Raw genomic sequence first — 13,138 nt, forward strand, 5'->3', positions numbered from 1 at the left:
GGTGTGGAAAGAGGAGGCGACGACTGCGTTGAATTGTTTCATAGTCAGTTTGCTGTCGAGGAGGATGCCTAGGTTGCGGGCATGGTCTGTAGGTATGGATGTTTGTCTGAGTTTTCTGGCTACCAGCTGTGGTCCCATACGGTTGTGTTCTTCCTGAAGATCAATACTTCTGTCTTGTCATGGAGTTGCAGCAGTTGATTCTTCGGTGAGCAAGAGGATGAGTTGTATGTCGTCTGCGTAGGAAATTATGTTGAGGCGTGGAATCTGACATGTAGGTGTTAAACAAGGTGGGGCTGAGAGATGATCACTGTGGTACGCCCCATAAGATATTTATGCGTTTGGAGGTGAAAGGAGGCAGCTGGATGCTCTGTGTGCATCCTTTGAGGAAAGAGGTGATCCACTGAGGGCGTTTTGCTGAATGCAGATGTTTTGGAATTTGTTGATGAGGATATGGTAAGAAACAGTGTCGAAAGCAGCAGAGAGGTCAAGAAGGATCAGGGCCACAGTTAAGAAGGGTTCTGATGTCTGTGGCAGCGATCAGGTTGATCTCAGTGCTGTGGGTGGCACGGAATCCTGACTGTGAGGTGTCAAGGAGGGGGTTGTGTTCCAGGTATTTGGTAAGCTGTTTGTTGATGGCCATTATTAACAGGTGGCAAAATATTCTGAGTGTCTCAGAGAGGAGAAGATCAGCCAAACTGGTGACATTGGACCAATTGTTGAATGTGAGAAGGTAACTGAGTGTGACAGCAGATTACCTCTTGTTGATTTGATGGTGCACTAAGATGCCGCGAATGTAATGGAAGCCTGTAATTTAACTGACTCACCAAGCGCACCAAAGGGCCACCATGACAAAGGCCCACCTCTGGGTCAAAGCGTGGAAAGGTGAGGCACTGCATCACATGCCAGATGATGGGAGGGGACCCCCGATCTGCCCCAGGTTAAAGTAGAATACTGCTTGGACAAACATAAGCATGGACTTTGACAGTTTTCCGGACATCATGACAATAGTCATGATAGACAGCCACTCGAAGCTCCCAATTGTGGAAGTCATAGCATCCATGGCTTTCTTAAGGGTTTGGCTAATGATTGAAAACACATTCACACCCTTTGGACTGTCGGTTAAGGTAAAGGCAGATAACAGCAATCCACTCCATGGGGCAAAATTCAGGGACTACCTGAGTCAGTAGTGGGTGAGGAATGCCGCAGTGGTCTCAAGCTAATGGGGAAGTGAATTACTTCATAAGGACCCTAAACAAAATGCTCCAAATAGGTATCGAGCAAGTAGAAGACCTGGAGTGGTGCCTGCACAATTTCCAGAAGATATACCAAAACACGCTTCACAGCACTACACAGTGCTCGCCCATAGCCTTAATGTTCAACAGGTCTATGAGATAGTATCCCTGTGGAACTCAACTGGCACCTGAGACTACTGAATATGGGCCAGGCGTAGCTCGGGCAAAGGAACATTAATGACCAGGCTTAGCCAAGCTGGAAGGGCTAAAGCTCCTCGGATTCAGGTTGAGAATAGGGGAGAGGATGTGGCCTTACGTCAAGAGTGGTTGACCTCAAAGCTGGGGAACCAGGTTCAAGTCTCGGCAACGACGCTCAGCATACCGTGATTCTGGGCAAATCATGTAGTTTTCCCGTGCGTAACAAAAATGAATGTGTTCATCTGTAACTGAACTGGTGCTCATGTAAAGTGCGCTGATAGCTGATATCTTTGGGTCGTGTTTGTGCTATGTAAAATTCTAAAACAAAAAAACAAATCCGGTCTTATCAGGGTCGGCATCCTGGATGGCAGTTTCGCACATCTTTTGAGAGTCAAATCTGGACTGTTGAAAAGGTACAAGGAACTATGGAGTCAGCCAGGTGAGGGCGAGAAGAAGTGCCACACAATATGACAATGTCAAAAAGGTCCCATTGAACACAATCCCCAAAGAGAGAAGAAATGACTTAATACTTAACTGAAATCCCTGGAGCAGATGTGGCACTGGAGTGGCAGCTCCACATCCAGGAGGCAATGAAAGGGTACTTGAGCGCACCTGTCAAACTGGTGAGTTTTTCACTTGTTCACCAGTGAGTGTTCCCCCTGCCCAGAGTCCCCATCATCCAGTCCATTGATGGGTAGCCTAAGTACAGTTGGGGCACACACCTAGAGGTACAGTTAAAGTTCCAAACACACTCCAAGCCAGATTCTGCAGGTCCATGTTTGTCCCCCTGGTTGAGCGTACACATCCAGTGGCTACCCAGATTAGTCATAGAAGAAATGTCATGGCTGATACTTATAATTCCTGGGAGGTCCTATATTATTCCTTTTATTGTCCCTCATCCCAGTCATTAATTTTGACTGACTGACCTTGTGAAGATAATAGAAGAAAAAAGATTAATGCTTATTAAAACATAAATCTTTAATTCTAGGAAAGCTACTGTAAGAAATTGGATTATTGGTTGAGGGGGTGAATACCCTACTCAAGCAACAACCACAATCCTGGTTAGGGTAAACTACAAAAATTACTAAATTAACCTGTGCTTAACCCACTGGTAGCTTGGCACAAAAGCAGTCAGGCTAAACTTAGAGTCAATGTGTAAGGTATTTTTGTAGCACACAAACAGTAAAAAAGTGAAAAAACAAAACAAGAAAAATCCCTAACCAATTTAGAAAAAATAGAATACATTTTAATGAATAAAAGTACACCAAAACAGATTAAATACAATCAGTTAAACCAGAGAGTTATGCATTTTCAAAGGTTTTAGTGCAAAATAATGTCTACATGATCAAGACGCCAACCGCGGGTATCTGGTCGTTCGAAACCGAGGCAAAGTCAACGAGGTGGATTGAGCCCGACCTTAGAAGAAAGTTTGAAGAAAAGTTCCTGAGAAAGTTCAGCAGGACAAGGCAACAGACGGTGTCCGAGGAGGAAACATCATTGTTTGGGAGCCGCAGGAATGTGTCATGAGGGAAATATTTACCTTTGGACTTTTGGTCATTTTTTTATGTCAAAAATCTCCAAGAGGGACGAAGCTGCAGGATGTAAGTGCTCCGCAAAGCCAGATACCTTTGCCAAGAGGTCCTCCTGAACAGGATTTGCTGCTTCGGAAAGGAACATAGAGGAAGCTACCACAAAGTCAGGCCGACTGGCAATGCACCTTGGGTGGATCGGCTGGCCGGCAGGTCCTGGTCTCGGTCGGTTCTCATAGAACGTTTTTTTTTAAACACATTTTATTTGTCAAGTTGCATATGTATTGCAGAGCTCTGCACCCCAGAGGCAACTGCACAATCAAACCATACAAATATGATGACTTTGACTTTTTCCAATGGAATCCAAACATATATAAGCAACAATGAGAAGAATACCCCAACTCCCTCCCACCCACACCCCTCCCCCTGATCGCACAAGATCCGCATAGTACTGGACACAGCTTGCAAGCATAGCAGGAAGAGTGAACCCCTCGGGGCCCCCCCGTATTACACCCACACAGTCCGAAGATGTACATATGAGTTATCCCAAAGGATGGACCTCTGTTGCTGATGGCGGGTCCAACAACAGTCCCCGATAGTCCGCCCACCATTTCCAAATCTTGTAGTGTTTGCGTGGGCATCCCCTAGCGACAAAGATAGGTTGTTCCAGGCCCATACAGAAGTCTAGCCCATTCTTCTATGCGGCCACCGATGGGGCCTTTGGCGCCTTCCATGCCTTGATGATGTCCCTTTTCGCCAGAGTAAAACCCAATTGCATGAAGTGTCGCTTGTAAATATTGCCTCCTATTCCCTCCATAACATGAAGCAAGGCCAGCTGCGGTGCACGGGGGAGCTCCCACCCCAGGACCTCCGAAAGACAGGCAAACACCCCCCTCCAGAAGCGGTTGAGAGACAACGCCAGACTGTGTGAATGAATGTACCCTCCTCTCGACTGCAGCGAAGACATGTAGGAGAGACGATCAGCCCTGCCCTCCACAAGCGCACTCGAGTAAAGTAGACCCTGTGTAAGTACTTGAACTGGACAAGGCAGAGCCATATCGCTATGGCCGCTCCCCGCGGGGCTGCCAGGGCCTCGGTCCAGTACTCCTCCTCCAGTGTGCCCACATCCTCTTCCCAGTCCCCCTGAAGCTTCTGTAGTGTGGGGGAACAATGAGTAACCAGGGATTGATAGATCCGGGAAATTTTCCGGTCATTTAAATCTCCCATAAAAACCTTTGCCTTCAGTGGGCTAAATTCCGATAACGACTCCAGACCCTCTAAGCTAGGGGACAGGGCATGTCGAAATTGCAGATAACAATAGAACTGGGACCGTGGCATAAGAAATTCTTTCTGAAGGTCTTGGAAGGATTTGAAAGGATTTGAACGTCCGTCCCCTCATGACATCGCCCAGAACTGAGATGCCTATGTTGTCCCATCCCCGGAACCCCTGCAGAGCCGCCAGCTGAGTTAAGCGACCATTCTCCCAGAGGGGGGTTTTCTGAGTCAGAGTGTTCCACCACCCAATTCGTCGCAACGCCTGTCTCCAAATCTGGAACACCACCCGTGTGACCAACGGCAGTGAACCCCGCAAAGGCGCTGAATAAAGAATTGTGTGTAGTGAGTGGTGCCCCATGAGATGCCGCTCGACTGCATACGCCGGGTCTCCCCTATCGCCGTACCACCACTCGATAAGAACCAGCAGATGCGAGGCTTGGTAGTACGAGAGAACATCGGAGGACGCTAGCCCCCCGCAGTAGGTGGACAAGAAGCATGTGCGCAGGGCTACACGCACCTTTCCCCCCTCCCACTGAAACTACCCGAGCGCTGCATTCACCTGTGGGAACCATCGGGGCGGGATCTGATATGGGTGATTTTGTAGCTGATAGAGGAGCGAAGCGCCACTGTCTTGAATATCGCTGATATGCCATATAATGACAGAGGCATATGGGACTAGGACTTGAGGTCTTCACGGATGTGTTCCCACACTGGAACCAAGTTATGCTCTCAGGAGACTGCAGGTGTCATGGCCTCGGATCCTCGGAGATGTACGATGCTCAATGGGGGTCCACCTCCTGATAGCTCAAAGGTCTGAATATAGCCACAGACTCTATCGAGTGATCAGGTGAGGGAAGGAAAGGAAGGGGTCAGCAGGGAGGGAGATCTGAAATGAGAAGTACACAAAGATAAATACACCCAGCCTTGGAATGCACCCTGAACAACGATTGAATGATACATACAATAACTAAGTTCCCCCCTTCCAAATACCTGTAAAGGAAAATAACGGCACGTTATTCCAGGATATAGCCTCTGCTAAGCCACTGCCTCTACCTTGATCTAGAGACAGAAGCACAACATTACTACAGACATAATAGTGCTGCCCTGCAGGTAGTTGGTGTATCCGTTATGAACATAGCATACCTAGAGACACACAGCGGCTTGGGACAGGGGTTTTGGAGCTGACATCCGAGGAGCTCAACAAGCCCCTGCTAAAGAAGGCAACAAACAGAAGTATTATTAGTATCCACGGTCTGATAAAAGACACAGCAATAGCTAGAACCAAACAATCTGTGTTTCTCCTGCGGTACTCAGCAGTTCAGTGTTGTGCCAATACCATCATGAACAACCATTAGGAAGCTTGTCACAGCAATTTCAGTAATGTGCAGGCTCCTCTAGAACCCGGCTTCAGTATCACATATGTGCCTTCTCCGTTCCGGCTGTATTACCATCATACATGCCCAGGCACAAAGAAGCGATGGAGGCAGAACAAACTAAAGATGAAGGCCGCTGCGCGGTGATACCAGTTCCTTGTCTATGTGGGTGGGCCCTCTGCAGGCAATGGCTAACGCATGAGGATTGGAACCGGAACACCTCGCAACCCCCGCAAGAGCCTGGCTTGGCTCCTCCAACGGGGTTGCAGAGCCCACTTCATAAGGCAAATACAGGGCACGCTGGTCCAACGCGCCTTCAGAGATCGCTAGAACGAGGGAGCCAAAATATCCCACAGGAGCCACAACCCCAACCCGACCAATGGGGCCGCTACGAGTTGCTAAAGCTCGGGATCGGAATGAAGCGCCAGGGAAATATATTTTGAAGGAGAACAACAGAAATGGTACATGCGCACCCCTACCAGGTCCCAGACGCCTTCTCCGTCACAGGTAACCTCCAGGAATTAACAGCGCCAGGCTTCGGAAATCAGGAAGCTTATCCCAGCATCCAACGTGTGTCGTGACGTCACCGTTGGCACGTTCTCCCATGAGATCATGGGATGTGTAGTCCTGGAACTACAGCTTCCGTCTACACGGAGCCGCGAGTGTCGTCAGTTTTCTTCTGCGGCGCCCGCAGTGCGCCGTGACAGCAGGTACATCTGACAAAAACACGCCTAGGCATTTCAGTCCCCCCACCGCCAACCGCACCGAGGAAATCCGCGTGCCTATTTCCGTCTGATCCCCCAGAGTCCATAATGTTGACTTACGGGGATTCATATAGAGTCCCGAAGTCTACCTAAAAATGTGCATAATGCGCAGTAGCCGCGGCCCCGTCCTGTCTACGGCTGTAAGAAAGAAGAGGACATCGTCCGTTTATAATGCGATCCTATCGGACAGACCAGGAGCCCACTCAAATCCTGTGACCTGCGCATCAATGCGCACCCATGCAGCCAAAGGCTACATAGCTAGCGCAAATAAATACAGGGAAAGGTGGCAGCCCTGCCGCGTGCCCCGCCTGATAGAAAAAGTGGATGAGATCGCACCAGCCACCCGCACCAACGCCATCAAATCTGTGTATAACAGCGTTAAATAGGAAAGAAAACGCGGTCCAAAATTAAGTCTTCGCAACAAAGCAAATAGGTACACCCAACTCAAGGAGTCAAACGCCCTGTCCATATTGGCCAATAAAAGCGCCGCTGGTTCCCCCAACTGCCGGACAGCCGCCATCACCTAATGTTGTGCCTGGTCGCCCTCTGGGGCATGAACCCAGCCTGGTCAGGGTGTACCAGGGTGGAGATGTGAGGCAAAAGGCGATTGGCCAAAGCTTTGGCCAGAACCTTTGCCTCCACATTTAAGAGAGAGATGGGATGATACGAAGCATGCTGCTCCGGGGGCCTGCCCGGCTTATGGAACACCACCACTTCCGCATGCCTCCAGTCCGGGGGAAGTGAGCTCCGTTCCCGAGCCTCCTCCACCACAGGTGGAAAGTGAGGAGCCAACTGCACAAAATAGCGTCTAAAGAATTCACTGGGGAACCCATTGGGTCCCGGCGCCTTCCCGGGGTTGAGTTCCCCCAAGGCCGTGCCCAATTCTTCGTCCGTCAGTGGTAGCTCCAACTGCTCCCTCACCTGATACGGTTTTGGGTGGTAGGTCGGTTATGAATTTATCTATGACGGTGGCCGATAAGCATTCTTTGGGAGCGTATAGGTCTGCGTAATAGGCAGGGAAGCTTTCCGCAATGGCCGGGGGGGTCCGTAATCGGTCCTCCCAACGGGCCGAAGACGCCCGGCATGGCCTAGGAATGGAATGTACCCTGACAGAGTCGATGCAGCATCTTGCTGGACTTGTCTCCCCATTGATACACCCTGCTATGCGTCGCCAGCCAGGCTTGGTGGGTCTTGTCCATCAGAATGGCTGTATAGTTCTGTTGAGCCATCAGTAATTGCCTCCTAAACTGGCCTCCCCCTGCCTCCCGGCTCCTACGCTCGAGTGCTTCCATTCCTGCTTCCGCTCGCAGCAGCTCCTCCCTACGCTCCCTACGAGCTGCAGCACACCAGGAAATATCAACCCCCCTCAATGTGGGTTTCAGTGCCTCCCACAACATCTCGGCGCTAGAAACAGACCCCACATTAGCCGTCAGATAGTGATCAATGGCTTCGCTCATATGTTCTTTGTAATCGTCGTTCTGCAGATGCCATACAGAGAGGTGCCACCTGAACGGTTGTTGCCCTCGACCTATCTGGAGCGTGAGGGCCACCGGGGAATGATCCGAAAGGCCCCAGGGGAGAATCTCTGCCGACACCACCCTGCCTACCGCCACCCTGGGAACAAATAGATAGTCAATTCTGGAGTATGAATCATGGACCGCAGATAAGTAGGTGAATTCCCGGCTATAGCCGTGAAGGCGCCGCCATACATCAACCCAATCAAGTCCCGTCACTAAGGAGTGCAATCTCGTGGGGCGACCACTCTCCAGACCACCCCCAGCCCACCACCGATCCTTGGCCAGCTCCATGACGTTGTTTTGTTTTTTAAAAAAATATTTTTATTTAAGTTTTCCATCAGCGCAGTGAAACCAACTACAGAGAAGAATAAAGAGGACTCAATCCTTAATGCACATATCAGGAGAAATCTGTGCGTCCCCCGCTACCCCCCTAAGCCCCCAACCCTCCACCCTCTATACCCCCACCCCCCCCCCCCGTCAGTGTGCCCGCATCAACCCCTTCTTCACTTCTGCTGGGAGTGGCCCGGGGTCTGGGAAATCCGAGCCAGCTCCATGACGTTGTTGCAGTCCCCACCAACCACAGATAGCGCATCTGGCATGTCCACCAATAGGGTCATAAGCCGCTCCACCAGATTTCAGTGCAAGGGAGGGGGAGCATAGACACTACCCAACACCATTTTTGCCCCGAAGAAACAAATAGTGCCCCTGTGTGTCTGTCCACTGTTTATCATGTGTATAAGGGACCTTGCGGTGTATCATGGATCGCTACCCCCGTGAACCCCTTGTAAAGCCGGAGTGGAAGACCTGCTGAAACCCATATCGCTGAAAGCAGAGGGCCTTCGTACCCATGAGGTGTGTTTCCTGTAACATAAGTATATCGGCCCCGTCCCGTTTGGCCTGGTGAAGTATGGCCCCGCGTTTAATTTTGTCCAGGGCACCGTGAACATTCCAGATAACGATGCGGAGGGTACCTGGGGTCACCTACCCCCTACTGGGTGTGCTGGCCATCTGTGTGGGTATCTACACCTATAGCAGGCATGGGGACTTTTCGATACATATGTGAAGAGCAGCGGACCAAGTGTGTACGTAAACAACCCCCACCCAACAAACCCCCACCCTATATCTCAAAAACACTGAAGCATCTGTCGCGGCGAGGCTAGACCCCGATCCCCAACGGGGGGACGGGAGCCACCCCGACCAATGGATCCCCAACTTACAGCCCATGTCCCCTGGGCATGTCCCCCACCAGCAAGGGCCTGCCAGAGAAACCGGCCCATGTCAGAGTCTCTCCGATTAACATTCAACAGTCTAGGACTCTGCAGTTCCTTGCGGACACATAAATCAGTCAGCCAATATCTGCCGCCCAGAGGTGGGACCTCTCCGAGAGGAAGCGCCATAGGACTGGGAGTGACGCAGAGATCGTGACCGTCTGTTACCCTTCAGCTGACCCCGGGGGCCTCTCCAGGCCAACTCGCTCGATGAGGAGTCGGATTCTCTTCCAGGCGGCGTGTGCACTCTCACCCGCACCGTCTCATCTGTCGATTTAAAGACCTCTTCAGGAGTGTCAAAAAAGTGCATGCGGGAGCGGTACACAACATGTTGGCGGGCAGGAAACAGGAGAGCATAGGGAAGCTTGAGGTCTCTCAGGCGGGCCTTCGCTGCCATGAATGATTGTCGCTGTTGCTGCACCAGTCGCGTATAGTCAGGAAAGATAAGGATGCATGCATTGTCGTAGAGCAGGGGCTCTTTGACCCGAGCCTGCTTCAATATGGTGTCGCGATCAAGGTAGTTCAAAAGTTTTGCTATAACTGGCCGTGGGCGAGCCCCCGGTGGGGTCTTCTGCATGAGCACCCTGTGGGCCCGCACCACAACAAAGCAACGGGACAAGGGCTCTGGGGGGAGGCCTGCTCTCCAACCACTGTGTGAGGAAGCATTCCATGTTGCCCCCCTCACAGCCCTACGGAAACCCAACGAAACGGAGGTTATTGCATCAGACCCGTCCCTCAGCATCCTCCACTCGCAACGCAAGCCCCTTCTGAGCATTCTCCATGGCAGCCACCTTTTTCTTTAGTGAGGTGACATCGTCCTCCACTCCAGAGATACGGATTTCAGCTTCCGTGATACGTGACACCGCGTTTCGGAAGTCTTGTCTCAGCAGCATAACATCTGAGCCGACCGCTCCAATTTTCGCATCAAGCATGTCTCTTGATTGGGTGATGGCCACCATGAGTGCTGCATTGTCAGGCATCGCCCCCTGCTGTCCTCGGGGTGTCCCAACAGCCGTTCCAGCACCGGTAAATTTGTCAATGGGGCCTTGCTTGGCTGGGCCACCACCACCCTTGTCCCACGTCATGGCCGCCCTCAGTGCTCCCCATGCAAGCCCAAAGATATCAGTGGGGGGAGTGAAAACAGAGATTATCCAACAGCAGGCACCCGCGGCCTGGTCTGACCGCCGAATGGTAGCCTGTAATGAGATGCCCCAGGGCCAACGAGCAGTCCAGGGGTCCACTCCACACCTTGACCCAACCAAGGGCCCCCAACGGCACCTGCACGGCCCGACCAACCGCCAAAGCGACGGCACCTTGGATCCAAGATGGGGGGTTCCCAATCTCCTGCGTTTCCTTAAGCTCGCAGCCTGTCCAGATCACGCGCCTCCAGACTGCACTCCCCCTTGGCGTGCACCAGTCACCGCCAGTTATAGAGTCCCAAATGGCACCCAAACGGTCCGACTGACCGCCGATAGGAGCACCCCTTATGGCCTGGTAGGGGTTCCTTAGGGAAGGAGAAGGCCTGCACCCGCTGTGGCCCCAGGTAGGCCCAGGGACCCTCCAGTGATCACAGAGCTACCCCTCCCGCGGCTCAACAACACCGCCGAGCTCCCACTGCAGTGCAGGCCAATGGGGGAGGGCTCCAGGAAAGGAGGCCCCATTACGGCAGGCCCTCAGGCACCTCGGGCCCCCACCACAGCCGAGGGGGTCCCCGAAGGGGTCACACAGGGCGTGAGCACCCCCAAGGGCCAGGAGACCACCAGTCCACACACAGTGACCCCCGCTCCCCAGCGCCGCACCTCACCTCCACGGCCCGATCCAGCTGCCGAGCCACTCAGCCAGTCCTTGCCTCAGGCTGCGCCATGGAGCGGTGGTTGATTCTCCGCCTGCTGCCTCTGCCCATCAGCCGATCTCGTGGGACTCCTCTCCGCTCCCTTGTAGAAATACGGCGCCAAGGCTGCCGCTCACTCCCAAGCTACGGATTAAAGTCCCAAGTTAAAGGGTTAGGAAGGAGCATCACCTCTAACACCACTTTCAAGGGTCCAGGACCTGGGGGCTGTAATGAATCTCAGAGCTTTCTGCAGGAGCGTCAGGAACTTGCAGAGTATGCCTCAATCTTCCCCTGCGGCCTTCCGACTCTATCAGACACTAGAGCATCGGATGACACGCCAGGGGAAAACAGGGAAACAAAACAAGGGAAGATGGGGGCCCCGTCTATGGTTTGGCTGAAGAGGGTTCCAGGATGAGACAATACTCCGCTGTAATACAAAGACTGGGTTAACTTCAGTAATCACAACGTCCCTCTATGTCTAAATATAGCTTATCCTGAAGTCTCGCATACCAAGGTTCTGCTAGCTCCACAATTGAAACAGGATAGATCTGGTGGTGTCACTCTGGATAATCCTATACCACAAACAACAGAGGATTAGAAAACAAACTCTTCCTGAGACTATTCACAGCTCTCCCCTCCCATCTTTAATAGACTCACAGGTACATAGGAAGGTTCTCCAAATAGGGCTCACTATGCGGTTTGTCTAGTGTTGTGCTTCGATGGTGAACACTGAGAACTATTAAAGGAAACAACACAAATTACTTCCCCTTTCAATATTTACATGTATTTAGGATAAAGAAAATAAAGCAGCGCACAGCGCTGTTACCGTGCTTCTGTCGATCTGTAGATAAGGGCACAGTGGTCCACGCTAGCGTCCCCTTCTGCCTATTGGGAGAATGGTCCACGATACATGCAGGATTCAGGGAGACAGTACAGTGGAGAAGCGGAAACAGAGCACAATGAAGTAATGCCCCAAACTACTGGAAAAAATGCTTCAGCAGCGTGTCGAACCACTGTGATGACTAACATAGGACGGGACTCTCAACGACATGAAGGGGGAGGAAATAACTGAGAAATCCAACAAGAACCAAGGCTGGGTTTGATCTGTGCACAGCAGAGGAGTGGGTGAGAAGGGAGGAATCAATATGAGCACTGATATGGAATAGGCATGGGTATATGTGGCCAAAATGAAAGGAACAGGTAACACTCACGCCAACGCTGGGGAATTGAGCGAAACCACGGGAACAAGGAGACACAAAGTGCCGTGCTAAGAACGGCGGTCCACTGACTTGCTGAGCAGCTTCTCAACCGCGAACAAACCCGCCGCTAGGAAGCCCCGTGGAACCTCAGGAAACCATACGCGGACTTCGGAACACCGGAACAGGAAACAGGAAACTACAAAGCGGAAGTCAGGCAACTAGCGCAAGGGACAGAAACAGGGCTCGAAGCTAGAACGCTAAGCGCGTTTGTTAGCGTTGAGGGTCCTTATATACTGGACCTTCGTGCGTGTTTGACCCTGGGGCATGACAGCGGCAACACTTTGGGGGTAGGAAACATTCCAGCAGAGGCCAGGTGCAGAGCTCAAGGTCTCTGGAGCTTTTATGTCCCTGTATCTCACACAGGCCAGCAACAAGCCCTTGAAGTTACTACTGGTGGTCCTGGGTTCAAGGAGATTGTCCAGTTTTCCTTCCAGCAGCAAGGCAAGCTTTCAACCAGCAGGGTAGCCCTCTGGGGTCCAGGCTGTCCTTCTGAAGACTTCCACAGATCCAGGAGTAAACTGAAGTGGTGTTCTGAGGGTCCTATATTTTTTAACTATTGCCTGGGCTACCCACACATCTAGTTCTGAAAAGGTAAACAGGCAGTTGTCTGGTTTATTTATGTGTGCTGGAAACAAGACCTTTGAATTTAAGTAGGGCAGAGGACAGCTTTACTCCCAGCCATCCTGGCAGGATGGCCCTTCATGCCTACACCCAGCAATACACAAAACCCAACAACATAGCCATTCACGGTAATGGGACCTATGGCACTGGCAGCAGGCACCAAGTGGTTAGGGCAAAAAAAAATGCCAACTTTCAGAATTGTGACTTAAAGCCAATGTTACCACTAAAGAGGATTTTAAATTACAATTCATTTGAGTCCAAAAGTGATATT

This window comes from Triturus cristatus, chromosome 3_1 (genome assembly GCF_964204655.1).
Source record: "Triturus cristatus chromosome 3_1, aTriCri1.1, whole genome shotgun sequence".
NCBI classification, from domain to species: domain Eukaryota; kingdom Metazoa; phylum Chordata; class Amphibia; order Caudata; family Salamandridae; genus Triturus; species Triturus cristatus.